This window comes from Hippopotamus amphibius, chromosome 12 (assembly GCF_030028045.1).
Source record: "Hippopotamus amphibius kiboko isolate mHipAmp2 chromosome 12, mHipAmp2.hap2, whole genome shotgun sequence".
Classification (NCBI taxonomy): Eukaryota; Metazoa; Chordata; class Mammalia; order Artiodactyla; family Hippopotamidae; genus Hippopotamus; species Hippopotamus amphibius.
The window spans coordinates 60,142,848-60,164,404 of NC_080197.1; the positions used below are offsets into that span (position 1 = coordinate 60,142,848).

The window sequence follows — 21,557 nt, forward strand, 5'->3', positions numbered from 1 at the left end:
CCTTGAGTGACCAGGTGAGATGTCTTTCAAGGCTTTGGGGCTTTCCAGATTTAAAGACGGAAGGTGTGAGAGTTTAACCAGCTCTCCAGTTAGGCAGCTACAGAGTTCAAGGGAACCAGTCCTCCACCCACGACCACCCTCATTTTTGACACCAAATGCACGTTTGAGGGGTTTCCAGAACCACCCTCAGGTTTGAAAATGCGCCGGATATACTCACAGAACTCAGTGAACGCTGTTATATTCATGGTTACAGTTTATTACAGGGAAAAGATACAGATGAAAATCAGCCAAGGAAAGCCAGTTATATAAGACTGAGGCTGGGGCTAGAAGAACCGACCACAGAGCTTCCATTGTCCTGCCCTGTGGAGTCAGGACATGTTATTTTCCCAGCATTGACATGCGACAATAGGCACTAAGTATAGCCAGCTAGAGAAGCTCATTGAGCCTTTGGTGTCCAGTTTTTACTCACGCGGCTGACTGTTAGTCTCTGGACATCAGTGCTGGGCCGATACCTTTAGTCGCCAGGTAGTTTTGGAGGCAAAATTGATTCTGCGTGACCCAGAGCCCCCATTCATAAAATCACATTGTTAAACTATCTTGAGGCCAAAGCCCTAAGGCAAACAAAGACATTCTTGTCAGGCCCTGGAGATCACCTCCCAGTAGCCAAAGGCAAAGGCCAGAGTAAGGTTTGCTCCTCGGAAGAGGATGAAGGGGAAGAGGGAGGATTACATATAGTGGTTATTTATGGAGGGCTTACTGTGTATCAGGCAGTGTGCTAAAGCATTGTTTTCTTTTGTCCTTTGAACGCTATTAGAAAGTTACTAAGATTATCTTTATTTTGAAGACAATTTGAGATTTAGAGAGATTAGTGGCTTATCCAAAACCATGTAAATAGCTGGTGGTAGAACCAGGATTTGAATGTGTATCAGCTTGACTCCAAAGTACGTGATCTCGAACACTGCCCCGTATGGCCTCCACCAAAACCAAACACAATAAGAATATGTAATGCAATAAGCATTTAGAAACAATTATTTCTGAGAATTGAGTTTTCAGGATAAAGTTGTCATTCAAATGTATAAGAATATGCACTGCTGCTTAAATAATATAGGATATAGAGGAAGAGGGTTGGTAGATACAATGGTTACTTTATTGAATTCATACCTTGCAAGTGGATTCCAGTCAGCACTGTATCATTTAATTCATTCAAACACATTTATGGGTGTGCATTTTATCTCAGGTGCTGTGCTGGCCATCGGTGACCCAAAGATGATGGTAAAGATGTCCCTGTCCACAAGGAGCTAGCGGTCCACCGGGGTATGTAAACTGCTTATTGTCATTTTTTTTATAATTAATATCATTCATTTTATTAGTATAAAATTTTTACATAACAAACAGCTTTATTTTTCTCTGCTACAGTAAATTTGCAACATTCTTTCAGTATCATTCTTTTGTCATTTATTTTTAATATTATCTTTGTTTTAAGCAGAACACAGAGCACTCCATATGTAAGAAATATCTTGCATGGAAATTTTTCTAGCATTTGGAGCAATTTTTTTGGACTGGATGAGCTAATGCTAAAGAAAGTTGCAATTTGGAGATTGTTGTTCATATAACCAAATCCAATAATTAAACTCAGGTTCACTCTTTTGCAGATGCTGTAATAGTAGGATAGTTTAAAAAAGTAAAACTGCTCTAGAAAAAAACCAAAGCACTGAGATTTGTGTGTGTTACCTACTCATGGTAGTACATGATGGCAGATGAAGGAGTAGGAAAGCCACCAGAACACATCACGCGTAGTAACTATGTGCATTTCTCCTTCACACTTAGAACATTGACTGCTGGGATTTTTATTGGTTACCTTAGTGATAATTGTTATCTTTCATCTTCTCCTTCATTGATTTCTCCAACTGAGCAAAGTCTGTATTGGGATACAGTAAGACTCCTTATTTAGTTAATGTTGAGTTTTGGCAAATATGTATTTTATTTAAGTAATTTTATTTAAGTTGTACTTCTAACAGTCTGGGCTTACAAGAAACCACGCAGTTTGCTGGGAGAAGTCCTGAAACAGTAATTGCAGTAAATATAAATAAATATTATATTCTAATGATACTTTATATATTTTATAGGTTACTACAGAGGAATAGATTTAGAAAAAAAAATTTATGTGAACTTGATGTCCAGTAGTTCATACTGATGCCACACAACCCTAACAACAATATATTTGGACATATTTTATAAGTGTATTAATATGCTATCTAGATTAAGCATTGCAACTGCTGAGAGTGCAGATGTGATCACTTAAAAATGTGAGCAAACCAGGAAAGAACATATCCTTTTTCTTGGCAATATGATTTTAATTTTTGAAAGTATTTAATTTCATACACCATATCCATCATCTTTGCATAGATAAATGTTGTGGCAATTTTTTGAATGAACCTCTTGGTTCCCTGAAGAAATTATGGATACACTATAAATTTACAAATGAAAGGCCATTTATCAGAGTTATAAATACGAGTGGTTCCCGTGCTGATGCCCATGCAAACTTAAAGTGGTTTAATATCTATCAGCTTTTGTGTATAGTTAGTACAGCAAAAGAATATAGATATCGTCATACGTACATGGTGTCATAACACTGGCAAAGTGGTGAGAGTGACGTGCAATATTTTTTGAATAGCATGGCATTTTCTTGAATTACTGCTGGCAGGAGAACATAAATCAGCCTTAATAATGGATATTCCAAAGGTGGTTATTAATCTATTCATTTAATCTAAAATACTCACTCTTGGCATTTATAGAGCCAGTTCAAAGGAAGTGGCAAGTGCTTCTAAACCCCAGCAGTTACTTTTAGGGGCCCCCATAACTATGGCAGCTAAGTCTGGTTGGACTGGAGATCAAAATGCATGAAAATCATTTTCCACCTAATCTACGCGGCAGATATTTGCTTAGCTAAAATATGTTTTCTTGTATGTATGTAATCAAAATTTCAGTTTGCTCCAGCATGGATGAAGCTTACTGCATTTTTAAAATCTGTTCCCCTCCCTCCCTCTCTCTCTGTATCTCTGTCTCTCCATCTCCCTCTGTCTTCTTCTTTCTGTTTCTTTTTTTTTTTCTCTCCCTGTCTCTCTGTCTCCTGGAAAATAATCCTGCACTGTGTAAACTTTGACTGAAAAGGACTGGAAAACTGACCGAATTCCTGTGTTCCAAAATAAAAAATAGCACGTGGCACATGATTTTGACTGTATGTAATGAGATTAATGACAGGTAGGATGGACAGAAGGAAAGAATACAGAGAGGGGGATTTATAGCAAGTAGGAAAGGTCAGAGAAGGCCAGTAGCATTTCAGCTGAAGGAGTCAGCTCTGCAGCTTGGTGGAGTAAGATGGTATGAATGTGTGTGTGCACGTGTGTGTGTGTGTGTCTGTGTGTGTGTGTGTGTGTTATTTATTAACATATAGAAAGTCTCCGTACAGAACTAACTTCTTGGTTACAATAGTGTAAACAAAACTCATGTTTCTCCACCTCTCAGCTTCCACCACTGATGCAGCCTTGGTCTCTGGCTTCGTTTGGGAGCAAGATGGTGGCAGTAGCATTGCTTCAGCTGTAACATCCTCTCAGGCTTCAGATCAAACAGGAAAAAGAGAGAATCTCTTCCCCAGAAGCCCTATCAAAGTCTGTTTGTACTAATTCGCTTTGATTACATAGTCATCGTCATCATTTTTCACGAGTTTAGGCATTAGGACTGTATTCCAGAGGAAAATGGGGTACTGTTAACAGAAAGGGGATTCATGGATGCTAGGTAGCAAAAAAGATGATTTGCGGCAGGAAAAATTACAGTGGTGTGTACACATGACATTTTATATATAATTCCAGAAATCTATACATTTCATAGCAACTCATGGACTCTAGGTTAAGAAACTCTAAAAGTGATATTGAATCAATGCCTTCTAGAACCAAAAACCAAAAACAAAAAAAAACCCCCAAAAAACAAACCCGAAAAAAACCCAGCATTGATATCTATAGCCAAATAAGAAAAATAGTTGTTACGGCCTTGTTTCCTGAATAAAGAAACAAAATGTACTCATTTTGTTTATACTCAGTCCTTACTGAGTTGTTTAAATGATGTTATCGAATTAAGAATGAAAAAAAAGTTATATTTTCTTATTGGCTAAAGTGGAAATATAGTAGTTCAGCCTGAAGCCGTTTCTTTAACTATTTTTTTGTATAAGAAAGAGAGTAAAAATCTTTTATTCAAGGTAAGAAGTTTATACTGGCAATGTTAGAAGACTTCCATTAGGAAAAAAAAGAACCTTTTCTGTGTTGGTTCAACAGTTTTTATTGCTATGGGAGCCTATGTTTATATGTATCCTAAATCCTTTCAATTTAGTCAGTTCAGTTGAAAAATATTAATCAGGTCTATGAAAGTAATTCGTAAAGGAAAATTGTTTTTGATAATTGATCCAAAATACCTTATGATTTGCCGATTTTTTTCTTTTTAGCCATATTTTTTGGAACATCTTGATGAGGTATCAGTTATTTTCTTAAAAATTATTTTAATTGAAAAATCTAGAGAGAATTGGTAGATAATATAGGTAAGTTAATCTAGGAAATACCAGTACTTTAAAAATGCCTACCTAGTGATTGTGTATTTTTCATTAATGTTGGGAAGAAAGCAACTTTGTAAGAATGTGGAGACTAAAGTAGCAACCACCCAGATGGCAGTCATAATTATGCTTTATTTTTATATAGATTTCTCAGTTTATTGTCAAGAAGAAGGGGTTAGCCTGGGATTTTAAATTGCTTCACTAAGCACTAAGAGTTTTTCTTCCTAAGTGAATCAAAATACCACTCAAAAACAGGAGAATTCCGTGATCACCAGATAATTTTAGAGGATAAACATGTTAAATGAAGAAAAGTTAGCTGTCTCACCTTTAGTCTCTTCACACGAGCAAAACCCTCTGAAGTTTTAACACTCTTCCTCATGAATGGATAAGCTTTTTAACCCACATCTTCTATTTATGACTAAAGTGAGTTGTCACTGCTCCTTGTTATGTTTAATACTCTCAGTTGTGAAGAAGTACATTATATTTTCCCCTACCAATTAATGGCAGTGAAATACAGCTGTTTGGGAGGGTGCTCAGTTTTCGAAATATTTCTACAGAGGCCATAGCGTATCTGGTTTTCCAGATTAGCATGTTATTTTTAAAACTCCTCTCCCGAAAACCTCAGTTTACCATCAGTTCTTATTTCGATTGAGAAGTTTGTAGCTCTGTTATCACTCTCTCTGTGTATGGTTTTTGTTTTGTTTTGCTTTCTAGATTACAACCTGTCTTTACACAGTGTCAGTTATCTGTGAACAGGAAACAGCAGGTAGTTCATTCATTGAAAACTAGTTTATAGATTTTCTTGCTATACATTTGTCTCTGTTTTTCAGATTCAGTTTTAATTTTAATCAGGATAGGGAGTTACTTCTCTCCATGGTAATATTAGTCATTAATAGAGTTTGGAGAAGTGAGTTTTTTAAAGAACAAACATTTTTACATATAAGAAAAATGTTATTCTTCCATTTTGGCTGAATCAAATCAGTGGTTATTTTTAAGGCTGTGCTTTAAGGCAGGAAGAAACTGTAACTCCTGTAATCCTTTCTAAAGACAGAAGATAAAGAAGCAAAATACTGTAAGAGAAATTCAAACTGTGTTTTTCTTACATGATGTCCAATTCAGCTGTGTAGGTGTGAGGTTTCAGATAAGATTACATGCTTTTACAGATGTGAACAGTCAAAACATTCCGTATTATTTATTTTAGGGGCTTTTTAGGGAGAAGGTTTAATCCAAGACCCCAAACCATAGATTTCTGAAGACTGTCTGTCTGCAGGAGATGAGCTAGGGAGTGAACAGAGGGAAAAATCTGCATACATACGTGAGTTTCACTTTAGGACTCTTGATAGCTTTCGTCACTTGATAGGGATTTTTCTCTGACTAGGAGTCAAAAGAGACAAAGCAAGTAATCTGCACACTCTTTTTCAGGTTTTCTCAAAGTGCCTGTAGAGGAAAATATGTCAGACAACTAGTCAAATAGGGCCTAAACTGTTCTCTGTTTATTTGTTTTAATTCCATTCTTTACTGAGAAGGAAATAAAAGAAAGCTTGAGGTTGGTGACAGACTTGGGTTCTCGCCACAGTTCGAGCTCACTTCATGGATGGCTCTCTACTTCAGAGGAGGTTAATATTTTCCAGAGTTGTTGCATAGGTGTTCTAAATCATACTACAGACACCTGCTCCTTTATATGGATATGTTATCCGCCTAGGATGAATCAGAGTTGGTTTTTTTTTTTTTCTTAGTGTGCTTCCTTTCAAAAACCTCATTAATCTCAGTGTGCAGAATTTAGGGGGAAAGTTGTGTTTTGCTATTTGACACTGTTTAATGTAAATGATTTATGGTTGTTCCTTATGTATACACGATAGGCACTTTATAAATTGGATTGTTCTAGGAGTAACACGATACATAAATGTTATTGCTATAAATTCTGAAGTTGGCTATATATTTTTGTATCATGTAACCAGCTGACTTATAAATGCTGACTATTCCAACCTGCACTTTCTACTCAATATTGTAAGTGGTGACTTAGGTAAACCTCACCAAGATATACAGGGAGGCACTGAAACTGCACGAGAGCAGGACACCCTGGCACTTCTCCAGTGTGGCTTCTGGCTGTCTTCCAGGGGTGATGGCAGAAAGAAGATGGAGTGAGGGGAAAGTGAAACTGTATGTAGCAAAAAATGAACCTAAATTATTACTAATTTTTGCCCAGGAAAGTCAAGAAACGAGAGAGAAAAGGGGAAAAAGCAGAGCAAACAGGAGAAAAGAATTAGTAAAACCAATTCAGAAAAATTTAGTTAGATACCATTTCACAGATAAATTTTCATTATTTAAATAATATTAAGTAAAGATAAAGGTAAGACTAGAAGAGCAACTCTAATTGTATGTATATACTTTTGTAACAATGTATCTATGATATATTATTTTCAGGGTATAATAGCAATAATAATATTTGATTAAATTTTTTGGCATTTGTGTGAGGAATGGTGTTTTGTAAATCACCTAGTTCTACTGGTGGACCAGGATATTTAATTATATGTATAATGCTGTTATACCAGTAGCCCTCATTTTTCACCATGATCACTTACTGTGACTTCTTTCGGAGATCCTAAAGAATTTGAAAAAAAAATCTCTGAATAATTGGTCCTATTAGATCCAAGTAACTGCTAAATACCAAAGTCATCTAAAATGCTGAGTTAGCGGGAAAGAGTAACACTCATGTAACTGACCAGCCAGATGCATGGCGATTTTCTGCTACTCCTGGTGTTAACTCTTTACCTGATCACACAGTCCTAGCATCAGGGCTGATTTGAATTGTTCTGTGCCCTAATTTGTGTAAAGAAGAACTGGGCTGTGAAGAATTGTATTGTGTTTATAATGTCTACTCTGCCAGTGATTTTATAGTCCATTTCATAGGCTAAGTGTTTCGGCTGATTCCTTTTCCTCATGCCCTCGTAAGTATTAACGTCTACACAATTGATCTGGTTACCCATGAAAGTCAGTCCAAATCAGCTGTTACAGTGGTTGAAAATACACGATCAGTAATTTTAAAACCTAGAGATTCCTGTCCTGCACAAAAGGACTAAATCTCATCAGGCAATCCCCAAGTGAAAAGATTATGAGACTTGAAACCACTCTGTGCGTGTGTGTGTGGGGGTGGATGTGTGTGACTTGTAATAACAAACATTATTTATTTCGTTGTTACGGAGAAGGAAGCATCTTAATGTGTTTGTTTCTAATCTCTGTAATATACTTTTAATTATCATACTTTCTGGAGCTTATCCTGGTACATGTATGGGAAAGGCTATACATATGCATATATCTCTATATTTGTAGATAGGCACTATAGTCAAAACTACTTATTTGCCTAGCTGGCTTAGCTGCAAAGCTGACTTACCCACCCACTAGCAAACTCCCTGGGGAAATAGGGCAGAAAGGTCACATAGAAGCAATAAACCCAATGATCTTTTACAAAAAAAAGTTCTTTAAGAAGTTCTCAGTGCCACCGTTCACATTCTGGAAAGGAGATCACTTCATTCCCTGCTCATCCCTGTGTCATCAAGCAGGAGCTTTGGATTCATTGTAGAGGAAGAAAGCCTGTTTCTGCCTTGCTGCTGCAACATACTCAGGTAAGCCCGGACTGAAATCCCAGAGAGACTGCTGTACCAGACTAGACTATGGGAGGATTCTATTGCTGCGAGAAGGCTTCATAAACCTCAATTCACTTATCCTGTCAAATCTTAACCACTATTTAAAATTCTGCTTTTTCTTACAGGAGTTTAAATGTAAATGCAAGTCCTCCTGATTTAAATACACATACACGTAAAATCAGAAAAAGCCCCGTCACTTTTTATAAGTTACAGAATACTTACAATAACCATCATTTTTGCCAGGTTTTGTTCTTGGCCTTTGCATGTAGTAACTAATTTAAGCTTCCTAAGTGCCTCATCAAGTAGGTACTATTATTATACCCATTTTTCAACTGAGGGAATTGAGAGCGAGAGAAATTGAGTAACTTGCCGTCACTCAACAGCGAGTAAGAGGTGGCGCCAATTTTCAAACCCAGGTTGAGTGACCCCAGGACTGAAGCACACACTCCACTAGGTTGATTTGAGGGCGATATGCAATGCTTTGTGCATGAAAAGAATGCAATGGGATCATGATTTAGGAGGAAATAAAGGTTGACTGTTTTTCCTTGCACTGATGGTCACTGTATCTCTCTCTCAGACACTGTTGTGACCATTGGCAAATCTTATTTGAGACAGCCGGTCAAAACGAGTAAAATAGTTGATGACCATAGAAGAGAAAGGAATGTATTGATTACTGTGAGCATCTGCCCCTAAGACCTTGCTTTCACTGTTACCGCAGTAAACGGGGAGCTAATGAACCATGGATGTTAGTGTGTCATCAGTGTCTTACAGTTTTGTCTTCCTGGGTAGCCACCATCAAGAAGGACAGAGTGCCCTCTATGAATATGTATTCAGTACTAGATATGGCAATTTATTCTTCTGAAGAGCACTTTATCATTTTGGTTTTGATAAATATACAAGCAATAATCAGTAGTTAGGAGTTTCAGGTTAAAATGGATGCCATTATTAGTGATTTAACAACTTTTCCTGTGTGTCTCCAAGACGGGATTTTGCTACCCAGTGCTGCATATATTCAGCTTTTAGAAAAGCTCGTTTTAAAAACCTCTTGTGCTATGCCTGACGCTTGGACCTACCGCCTCTGAACTGTTTGGTTACATTAAGGTTCTGAGATTTGGAATGTGCTCTTGCATAATTGAGAATATTTTTAATGTTGAATTGAAGTAAAACATGTGGATTCCACAGGAAAATAAAGTAAAACAAAAAATAAAAACCTCTTGTGCTATGAACCCTTTGGTTCTCAGAACGACCGCAGTCACTAATTTCCAAACTCTGAATATGTAAAATGAAGTATTCGCACAAAAAAACCTAGGAGGCGGCATAGGTCAGAACATTTGTTTAAACTTATATAGAATTAGCTTTTTCAATTCCAGCTCCCTTTTTCCTATCTATTTGCCTTGCTAATAAGGCCTTACTTACTCCTGTTCCGTTACCTTATGCCATGATACCTCTTCATTTTGGATTTTTTCATTGTGTTTTGAGCAGACCTTCCTAGCTATGCAGAGAACTTCCAGGATAATAATAAAACATAAAGGCTGTTCAATAAATAAGGATGATGACAACAGTGAAATTTAACCCAAACTGGGCAAGATAGCAGCACAAAATTCTGTTACATTTTGAAATTCAGTCTTTACAGATATTTTTCTCTGCCTGAAACATGTGTGCCAGTTCTATTTATATAAGGGAATAGTGACATCCTGTGTGTGCTAGACTAATTGCCTCTGTAATTAACCTATTTGAGAAGGAAGTTACATGGAAATAAAATGTCATTGAACACTGGAAGAGGCAATTTTGTCTTAAAGCAAACCTCTAACTTCACCAAAGGGTGTGGACAAAAGGATTCTGTCTTTGTCCCTTCTTATTTTTTTCAGCATCTCCCTTCCTTCCTCCTCTTCTATTCTGTTTTTCTCTTCCTTCTTTTTCTTGTCTATATACAATTCCCCTAATCGTCTCCATTTTTTCACTCCACTATCTGCATTTTTCATATTGTAAGGTAAAGATGTAGTGTTATTATGAGTGAATGTTCTATTTTTAAAACAGAATTGAGGAAAGATGTAAGTGTGGTAAAAAGAGATAGTCTTTTTGTTTCAATGCTATTCAGATGTCTTTTTTGGCCAAGGGTAGGATATGCATAGAATCATTTTGGTGTCTTAGGGGCTGAGGACAAAAATCTTATGCTTCTTTTTATCCCTTAATCAAATATATTAATTACATTTAGAAAAGGGTCTGGGAGCATGGCAAAAGTGGAGTTTCTTTTGACTCTTAAGCCCAGAAGAAATTACTGGAAGGCAACATATTATAATAGAAAGAGTGCAGTTTGGGGGGGTCAGAATTATTCATATCTCACCCCAAATGTATGGCTAAGGAAGAACAAGAAGAGCAATTTCCCCCAAAGTGCTCTTTTCAACATTTTAAAAGGTAATATATTAATATGTTGCCAAGACATTTGAGAAAACCAAGAGGCATGTAGGAGGAATTAGTCAAAAATGTCCTGTTGCTTATGTCCTAACTTATCCACGAAACCCCTGCAAGACCCAGTTCTCAGTGCTGCATCCAGCTCCAGCCTCATGCGCAATTCTCCACCATATAAGCAAAACGACATTTTTGAATCAGATAAGTTAAGACGTTTCATGGAATGACAAATGTTATAATTGATGTATTTTTCAAACCAAGTAACTAAGTTTGAATTTTGCATGTTATACTGACTCGAAAGAGCTTAAAGTTGTGACCACTACTAAGAATTTCCTTGTGAAATATTTGAGAATTTTAAGCCAAAGTAAACACAATCACTGCATTATATAATGGGTGCTGAGCACAGAATAGTTGAAATAGAAATGTTTTGAGGTTTCAGACCCCAGTGGACTTTAATTCCTCAACTTCCAGAATAATCTTTCTATGCCTCAATTTCTTTATCTGTGATGTGGGAATAAAATTCCTCTTTTGTCAGGTAATTGAGGGGCTTTAGTGAAGAAACATTCATGTAACACCATATGTTGTGCCTATAAATACATGCTTAATAAATAGTAGCTAATATTTCAGATAACATTTGATAAAGCAAAATGATTTGGATACTAAATAGTTTATTGTAAAGGAATTTAATTTTATCTGGTGGAGCTATTCCTCAAATGAATTTGCTGAATGACTTATCCTTGCATTTTTCTAATCTTTACTGTAGTAAACTTTCACTTCTATTGATAATTTATATTAGCAATAATAACTGGATTACAATTCTTGGAAGATGATGCAAAGATATTTTTACAAAGTTTGATGCCTTGGGGAAAATATGAAGCAAAGAGGAGAAAGAAACACTGCAGAGGAGTTTTCCTGTGGGTCACCTCTGTGATTAATCCTATAATCACTAATGATTGTCAGATTGCAAAAGAGGCTCCTTTTAAGTAAAAGGAAACCCTCAGCTCTACAAAAATGGTTATTTGGTTATGGCTGTGTTTTGGCAATTGTGCTCATTAAATACAGTGTTTAGATCATTGAGGAGTCCAGCAGTCTTACACACGTCTCCCATCTGTCTTGCTGGTGATCTTCAATAAGATAGGGAATTACATGAATCAGAAATTCAGAAAACCATCCTCAGAAGATTCACTCACCCAATCAACAGATATTTATTGGGAACACGTTACATGCCACCTACTGTGTCCGTCTGGAAAATACATTCATGGACAAATTAGACAAAGCACAAGGCCTCACAGATTTTACAGCCTGACAGAGAAGGTACATAACAAAAAAATACAAGCAATTACAGTAAAATATGTAAGTCTTATAATAGAGGAAAATGTTTGATCTTTTAGCCATATGGAATTGTGAATTTCTAAGTGTGGGTGGTAGGGGTAGAGATATTCCTTCATCCTTTGAATTTCCATCACATTTTATCTGTAGCTCCACTTGGAAATATCTTCTGCCTGGGTTCTAGTTACTTACAATTGTGGCATCTCTTCTAGGCTGCAGGTTCCTTAGGAACCAGGCAGGAGAAGTGGGACTGTCCTTAGCGTCTTTCAGAGAACATACACGTGTGCACTGCATAGAGTGGGCATGAAATAAATGCTGTTAAGAGAATGAAGCAAAGAAAAAGTCTTAGAGGTTTACTTCTATTATCCTTTTTGTTTTAAATTCTTGAACATTTCACCTTGAAATTTCTTCTTCTTCATGTTAGTGGTGGTTAGAAGGAGCTAAATAACCAACTGCAAGTCCTCATGCCTGCTTCAATTCCTCCCTCTCACCTTCTGTTCTCTCAAAATTTAATCCACAGCGGTTGACTCTGGAAGAAGTTAATTGTTAATTTGTAAGACTTTCAAAGTTTGCTGTACAGAAGACTGGCTTTAGTTGCCACGTGCAAATAATAATGGAAGAAGTATCTATTATTTGTGGTCTGTCACATATGGGGATGTCATGAATCTGATCAACCTTTTTTCTATCCCTGGACCTGGCAAGAGAATCAGTGTTAGGGTAATTAGTATTTACTTTTAAAAAGTCAAAACTCTTCATTGGTTCTGAGAAGGAGAGAACCTTTAACCAGGTTTGATATTCATTTGCCATTGCTCAAGTGAAAGCACTCTAAAAAATAAAACTGAATTTTGACAGCTTTTAAAAAGTAGGAAAATAATCAGCTCTTATACAGAAATCCAACCCATAGCTTAAGAAAATTCAGTATTAAAAATGATAAAGGAAGGATTTTGGCAAAAAGACGGAGGCCTTTGCATATTCTTCTGGAAGGAATGGAGCTTCACTGAGATTGAGAGACCTGAGAGCTGGGGTGTAATTTAGTGAGCTGACAGGAGGAGTGAAGTATCTCCTCAATATCTGTGTTTGGCAGGAGAGATGAATGCATACATCAGGAAACAATGTTTAAGTGTTTTATTTCCTTATTTCAGCCTGTCAAACTGTCAGTATAGTTAATGGCCACCAAGAGAGAAAGAGAGAGAGGGAGGAGGAGGAACAGAGAGAAACAAAGGTACTATGGAATCTGAAAAGAAAGAAACCAGGAAAGCATTTGCATGTTTCTGTGGCATAATGGTCAGTCAGACGAAAATAGTGCACCATATTCATCTCTCCACTGAAGCCAGATGTGCGGTTCCCTACCTTCAGTCCCGCGCCCTTTGTGTGCTTTCCTCTGGGTCCTGCATAATTGCTTCACTTAACTTTGATTTCTGTGACTCCTTTCACCGAAGTCTGGATTGATTATCAATACTTACAGGATTATTTTGTGTTATATTGGTAGTATCTAATTTTGCTCAGTTTTCCAAGTTTACTACCGTTTGTATTGTTTATAAAATCTGGTATTAATGTTGTTTATGCAAAAATATTCGTTCTTTCCTATAAAACATCCCTTTTAAAATACTTTAGAGTGTTTTATAATCCACAAAGAATAAATTGGACCTGATTTAGACCTTCTGTATCTTTCCTTAAAAAAACCTCAAAACACTTAAAGTGAAATACTGGAATTAGTCTTAAGAGAACAGAACTTTTTAAAATTTCTAGAAGAATCTTAGTACAGCTAAGGCATTTTTATTTTATAAAAGAGAAGTATTTATATTAGATGACTTTTGTACTGGAAATAAGTTATTTTTCCACAGAAGTGGAAAAGCCTCTTATTCACATCTACGTCAAAATGAATTTAAAATCTTGGGATGATGAGTACTTTTCATAATGAACACTTTTAGTTGCCTTATAAACTGGAAGCATTTACTTAGGAAAAAAAGCAACTTGTTTTTTAAATATTGATTTAAAAATCTTATAAAATGGTCTAAGGAGAGCTGGTATGGGATATTTAAATACACTGGGTCCCGAATCTGGCCAGTCATCAAATCACCTGGAAGGCATTTAAAAGTACCAACCCTTAGGCCACTCCAGATTGACTGGAAGAGAATCTCAGGGAGGGGAGCGCAGCGTGTGTCTTTGTAAGATCCACCCCCCGCCTCCACCCCCAACCCCCAGGTGCTATGGGCTATCGGCCAGGCTGGGACCACACTCTCCCTGTCAGGGAAGGAGCGCTGCTCTGGTTCTCGCCAGACTTCGGCTGCTTTCTGACATTATCCTTCACTCGCTGAGCGACTTTATGGCAGATTGCAAGCTTTGAAGGGAGCACGTTTCTCAACTCTCCACAGTTTGTATGGTCTTTTCCAGCTTTAGAGCCCTGTAACTTCATGGCATGAATGAGGTTTAAACAAATTTAAACTTAAAAACTGAGTTAAAACGCACACACACAGAGCTACTAGTTTTTATTCTTAAAGTTAATAGAAGTAAGCAAACAACAACAAAAAGTCGAAGATTCTCCCCTTTCCCCCTCATTTTGATTTATGAGTTCTTGATCGGACCTTTCTTTCATGATATCAATCATGAAAATGAAAAATTTCCGCTCTGTCCTTTAGACCTTCAGATGCAAAACTGAACTCTTTTTTCACCCAGCCAAACCTGATTCTTCATCGGTGCTCCTGTCTTAACAAATGACACCACCCACATCTTATTGTGTTAGCCAGAAACCAATAGTCACTCTCCCTCTTATTTATTTTTGATATTCTAGGTTGATTTTAACCCCTCCCCCCAGCTGTTTATCTGTCAACTTCTTTTTATCTCCACCACCATCCATCCTGGACCAAGGTGCCATCTTTCCTGGGATCTGCAGTAACCTCCCAATTGAAAGTCCTTCTTCACCATTCTTACTACCTCGTGCTCTAGTCAATACTCGGTATTGCAAAGAGATTAAAAATACAAATCCAGACTTCCTTGGTGGTCCAGTGGTTAAGACTCTGCTCTTCCAATACATGAGGCGTCGGTTCGATCCCTGGTCAGGGAATTAAGATCCCACATGCCACACAGGGCAGCCAAAAAAAAAAAGAAAAGGCAAATCCAATTGTAGGTCATCCCTAGTGCAAAGCTATCTCAATGGCTTTTCCATTGTGCTTAGAATAAAGATCAAAATTTATACACTGGCCTGCAAGGCCCTGCATGACCTCTTCTATCCTCCCCCTGACTTTCTGCACTCTAGACACACTGGCCGTCCTTCAGATTCTCACATATGGTGCTCTCCCTTCCCGTCTTAGGGCCATTGATTTTTCTTTTCCTTCCATCTACGAAGCTCTTCACTTCCAACTCATTCTTTTTAGATCAGCTGAAATGACATTTCCTCAAGGAGACCCTTTTCTGATGCTCCAGATATGTTCGAGTCCTCTTGCTATATGTGCTTGTATAGAATAACTCTCATTTTTTCCAGAGCATTTTTTCACAGTTTATAATTTACATTAATACAATGTTTTGGCTAATTTTAATCTGTAAGACTGTAGGCTTGGTGAGAGTAGCGACCTTGACTATTCTATTCACCACTGATTTCCTAACTCCAGTGTGTACCATAGAGTTGGTTCTTAAGAAATATTTGTTGAGTGAAAGAATAAATGAATCCACAGAAGAAAAGCACTCACTTATGCAGGAGCACCCTCCCATCCCCCACGTGTACTCTTTCCAATTCTCCTGGTGTATGTAGGGCATCATCACTTGTCTTACAATGCTCCTTTCTACACTAAGGAATGGTCATCTCTCAGCCTGCCGCCATGTCTCATTCTGAGTCCCAGCAACATCTGAATGCCTGGTTTCAACGCTTTTCTGTACTCCACTGAGGTCAAAGGGGAGTGTAAAAGCAGTTGCTCTAGGTGTTACTGCGTTCTGGAGATGAGGTCTAAAATTGTATGTAGCTCAGTGCAAGAAATATGGGTAGGGAAGAAGCCCCTGCAAAGTTTCTTTACAGGAAATGAGGACTCCATTTTCTGGAATCCCTTGTTTACTCAAGTAAAGACGTTCCTCCTTTGATGGCATGCAAATCTCAGATCTGACATGGTGAATCGGAGTGTCTGATGCCTCTCTTGACACGATCTATCCACACGGGTTATTACAAGGACGGCTTTTGGATATGCAGAATATTTAACTCATGGGGTTTAGTTAAGGCAGGGTATTTATTGTTGTCTGCTTTTCAAGGATAACATATTCGCTATTAAATGTGATCTGGGAAACTGGAGCCCCTGCCATGCAGCTCATATATTAGAGAGCCCTCTCCCTCACCCCGCCTCTGGCTGTGCCCCTTGCCCTTGGATGGGTGAGAGATCCACTAGGCCCTATTCTAGACATGCTCCAGGAACCTCATACCTTGCAGTTCTTTACCCTAAGACCTCACATCTGTCAACAAGGGCTGTGCAGGCTTTGTCCATGGTCTGTGCTTCAGGGGTCATGTTCCACCACTGGGGTGTTCGTTCCTAGGCCCAAGGGTGGCCAAGGGGCAGCTGGGAGGGGCTGGGCTCAGAGAAGGTTGCCTCTGTTTATCCTCTTGTCCTGCGTCAGCGAATGTTAGGGAGATGCTGGTGATGGGTGGTATTTTAGGAAGAAGGCATTTAGTAAGAGAAGAAGATAGAGGGTAAAGTCCTAAGGAACATCACAACAAGTTAATACTTGATGAGATGGGTAGGTAAACTAGTAAGTGTCTGAGTAAAATAACTTTTGAAAAGGAAAGTCCACCAGAAAAACTAGAATTAGTAGAGTGGAACCTTGATTTTTACAGGATTTTTCTCACGTGGGACGTTCGTTCTAGAGTATTTTTTTTTTTTTTTTTTTTTTTTTTTTTTGGCACACGGGCTTAGTTGCTCCGCGGCATGTGCGATCTTCCTGGAGCAGGGATCGAACCCGTGACCTCTGCATTGGCAGGCGGACTCTTAACCACTGTGCCACCTAGGAAGCCCGGGACGTTCGTTCTAAAGAGAAAGCTCATGACAATGAACTGGGACCCAGTGATCATGGCTCCACTGGAGCTCAGTCTGTTATTCACATTCTTTTTAGAGAATTAAGGGTTGATTTTGTTTCATTGTATGTTTTTTATCATATAATTAATCTATATTATTTTCCCAGGATTTCAAGAGTGAGATAGTAAGAACTTGTCATTCTGATTATTGAGAGGAAGTGTTAGCGACATAAATAGGGAGTTAATAGCATAGTCAGAATTTACTGTCACAGAACCACCTGTGCATTCACTGCTATCCTAAGCAAACACAATCTCAGTGATACTACTGGAGAAAATCAGGAAGGAACAAAGTGTGCGACTTCTTAGCTTTAAGATGATTAAACAATTTCATTCAACAGGCAGCTCTTTTCCTGTAAGCCAACAGCTTTCTCTTTCACAGTGCCTTCAGAATCTTTTTGCAAAGTTGAAAGAGCTGTAATTTTAATGTAACTATTATATTCAAGACATTAATGACCTGAATCACCAAAAATAACCATGGTAACAGGTGAGAAATCAAAGATAGTTAATTTAATTGCCACAGAAAGAAAATAAGTGCAAATAATCTATAATTCTTCATTCCCAATATGTACATGTTATTTTCTTACTGCATTAATTACCCAAGAGTTAGACAGAAATTATCTAGTTGTTGCTCCGTGACTCCCCGTTGCATTCATGTAATGGTTTTCACTCTAATAACTAATCATTATAATTTCTTACCTCAGCAGTTTAGGCTGCTACAAACTGGGTAACATGTTCATTCAGTTGACATTAGCAATTTTTAATAACAATAAAAATGATACTTTAAGTATAGTGGAAAGGAATTAAGCAGTTCTTTCAACCTGGTTACCTAAAGGCCACTTGAATTCAGTGCTTATCTATAAACTGCTAATGATCTGGGACTATTTCTTAGACAGAAACACTTCAAAATTTCTCTCAGTTCCTTAACAGTTTTTCTAGGAGTTGCTGGAATAGTCCCGCAGAACCCTACTCAGACGTGAGGACAAGTTGTGGGATCCTAACCAGGGCCATATTTAGAATCACTGCCAAGGATATTAAATATTAGGCAGTGTGTCTGTTATGTGTTAAATCTTTTGCTAGGCCAGGGGATACAATGGTAATGAAAACAAGGATAGAGGTACAGATGATAAAGCAGGAAATCACGACTAAATGAGCAAGTTTACATCGTTTTTAGTTTTCATTTAGTTCCTGGACGATAAAAGATATAATAGATGGTGTTTAAATTTCATGACTCTGTGCAAGAATCTTGCAGCATAACAATGTATGGGATACTCAGTTGTATAATGAAAAATCATATCTACTATTTATTGAATGCTTTCCATGACTGTCATTTAGTATTCACGCAAGTATACACCCTGACTCCATAAGTGAATTCCTTATTTATTTGTTTTTTTTTTTTTTTTTTTTTTTTTGCTGGCCGTGTAACATGCGGGGTCTTAGTCCCTGACCAGGAATTGAACCTGTGCCACCTGCAGTGGAAGCATGGGGTCCTAACCACTGGACCACCAGGGAATTCTGCATAAGTGAATTCTTTTATCTTCTTTTTCACGTGGGGAAACTAGGGTTAAATAGCTGACCAAAGGTCATCTGAGCAAGTAAGTGAAAGAGCAGACCCCAGTCTGGGCTGCTCTACTGAATTCTAAAGTTTCTTCAGAAAGAATAATCAAGAGCCATTTCAGCTCTGGCACCCAAAGCCCGTGCTCACTGAATAGAGCATTTAATTTTAATTGATTCTATTTTCTATTTTAATTCTAGACTACACCAAAACCATTTCAGAAAGAATCCACCACATCTTTTACATTGGCATCTCAATCTTCTTTGGCAATTGTATCTCAGAAAACTGTCTCAGTAGGAAATTTTTTAAAAAATGAATGAACAGAGGTAGATACATGTTACAAAGGAAGTATAGAGCCACCTCACATTCATTAGGATGACTGCTATCAAAAAAAAAAAAACAGAAAATAACAAGTGTCAGCGAAGATGTATAGAAATGTGAGCGTTTGTGAGAATGTGAAATGGTATAGTTGCTATGAAAAGCACTATGGCAGTTCCTCCAAAAATCAGACATATGATTTACCATATGACCCATCAATTCCACTTCTGTGTAAATATCCAAAAGAACTGAAGGTAGGATCTCATAGAGGTATTTGTACACCCATGGTTATAACATCATTAAACACAATAGCCAGGAGATGGAAGCAACCCAAGTGTCTCACAATAGAGGAATGGGTAAACAAAACGTGGCATATACATGTAATGAATTACTATCAGCTTTAAAAAGGAAGGAAATTTTGACATATGCTACAACAAGGATGATCCTTGAGGCCACTGTGCTAAGTGAAATAAACCAGTCACAAAAAGACAAATACTACAGGATTTCACTTAGGTGAGGTACCTAGAGTAGTTAAAAACATAGAGACAGAAAGTAGAATGGTGGCTGCCAGGGGCTGGGGCACGGGGGGAAAGGGGGCTTGTTGTTTCATAAGCACAGAATTTCACTTTTGCAAGAGGCGGGTTCTGGAGACGGCAGGTGCAACATTGTGGGCGTATTTAACGCTGCTGACCTGCACACTGAAAAATGGTTAAGGTGGTAAATTTTATGTTATGTGTACTTTACCACGTAAAACATTAAAAAGAAGAAACTACAGAGGGTTATGTGACAGAGAGGACCCGGGGACAGGGGAGGGCCTTGTTAGGGAAGTTGTTCAGCAAAGGCACGTCTGAGATGTGGGCAGTGCTGAGGAGCCAGTTCTACCCAAAGCCAAGGAGAGAGCTCTCCACGCCGAGGGATCTGCACATATAAATCCCTAGGCTGAAGAAGAGCTATGATGAGTGAAAAGGAAGTCAATGTGACAGCAACATAGTGGCAGGTGATATACTTGGGGCTGGTCATAGAAGGACTGGTGGACGTGGAATGATTTTGGACTGCAGTATTATCACTGTGTTTTAGCTTCATTTGCACAGACCCTTTGTACTTTAGGAGATCACAAACTTTACAGTACTCATTTTGTTTCAAAAATAGTAATTGGCATTCTTATTAGTGCCATGATTCAAGGATCTCTTATTGCACAATTTAAAAAAATCGCCAGAAGTGGTGTGTTAACTTGGTGAGGTTTCATTTTTATTCATCAGCTATATTATTTCTGGAGTGACTGCAACCTGAAAGAATTTCCCTTTATATCTGTCTACCTTGGTAAATACTAGTGAACCACTACTTAAAACACTGCATTTATTTTATACTTGAAACTACTTCAAAGTGTCTCTGGAAGTTTTCGGGGGCCAGGCCAGTTCATCAATCCTCACTACAGTGATTTTAGAGACCCCAGAGGCCCTAGTTTTAAGCAATTAGTATTGCTAACTTTGCTGAAAATTGTCTAGCACTGCACTTAGCAGTGTCAATTCATGACAAATAGTGTAGTACTATAGTCACATCCTGGAAGTGTTAACATACAGAATTTAAAAGTTTATCAAAATGGCAGCTGTCATCATTTAAATACATTTTCTTAAGTGAAAACAAAAATTTCTAAAATTAAAACGTGTTTTATTGTTAAATACCCCTTATACATCGATTTTCTTTGATGGAAAAACGATTACTTAAAGTATTCATAACTCTAAAAAAAAGATGCTTATCTATTTTAGCAGAATAATACATTTATACCATAATCTGCATCATATATATTTTTTCTATTTCAAATAAGTCTGGAAACTTTATCCTGCTTTGGAATATTGTTGTCTACTGTTCAAGGTTCAAAATAGCAGAGCAGTACTGAAAGTTCTCATCTGACCTTTCTTACCCACTTCTCACCTGTCATTTGTCTCAGATGATCAGTAATGTGGACCAAATCTGGGGAAATTAATCCAAATACATTGATGATGTTCATTCTTCCGTATTTCAGTAGAGGGACCCGAATCTGGGAGATTGGAAATATGACTTTGAAGAAAAGCAGAAATATATTCATAATGGGATGACATGTCTCTTGCAACTTAAAGTTGATGAAGTGTAAGTGTGTTTGGACCAAACACTGAGACAGGGCTGTGTGAGTGATTTATGGAGCTAAATGAGAAGGATGCCTTCCTGGGCTGCCTTGTTTACACTAAATGTGCAATAGTGGAACAGAAGGAATGGGTGAGCTTAAAGTGTGACAAAACACGTGTGCAACTAATGTGAATAAGGCCCACATCAAGCCAGCAGTACCTGAGGGCTGTATGCCCTCCTTCATGACAATTCTATTAATGTCTTCCATGAAGTAGGGAGACACTTCATAGTTTATGCATTTGCAATTTAAGAATTTAAGTATTTCAAGAGAAATAATGGGGATAAAAATATTTAATATTTTAAAAGTGCTTTGAGATCCTAGGATGACTGATTAAATGCAATAATTGTTATCATAATTCTTTTAGAATTATCAATATTGATTTTGTACTTTTTCATTTGGAGTGTCAATATTATAGTTTTATTATTGAAACTACTTCTGGTAATAATTCATTGAATCGATAACAAGTAAAGGGTTGTAAAGACCATGACCCT

General features: G+C 37.6%; 1 protein-coding gene across 22 annotated transcripts in view; it reads left to right on the plus strand.

Annotated features, from left to right (window-relative positions):
* The window catches only part of SOX5 (SRY-box transcription factor 5), a 952,888-nt gene that overhangs the window by 168,875 nt on the left and 762,456 nt on the right, over nt 1-21,557 (plus strand). For all 22 annotated transcript variants that reach the window (XM_057701095.1, XM_057701087.1, XM_057701097.1 and 19 more), the window contains one exon: nt 1,238-1,314. The gene's annotated coding sequence lies outside the window, so the exon portion shown is untranslated. The remainder of the gene's footprint in view (nt 1-1,237; nt 1,315-21,557) is intronic.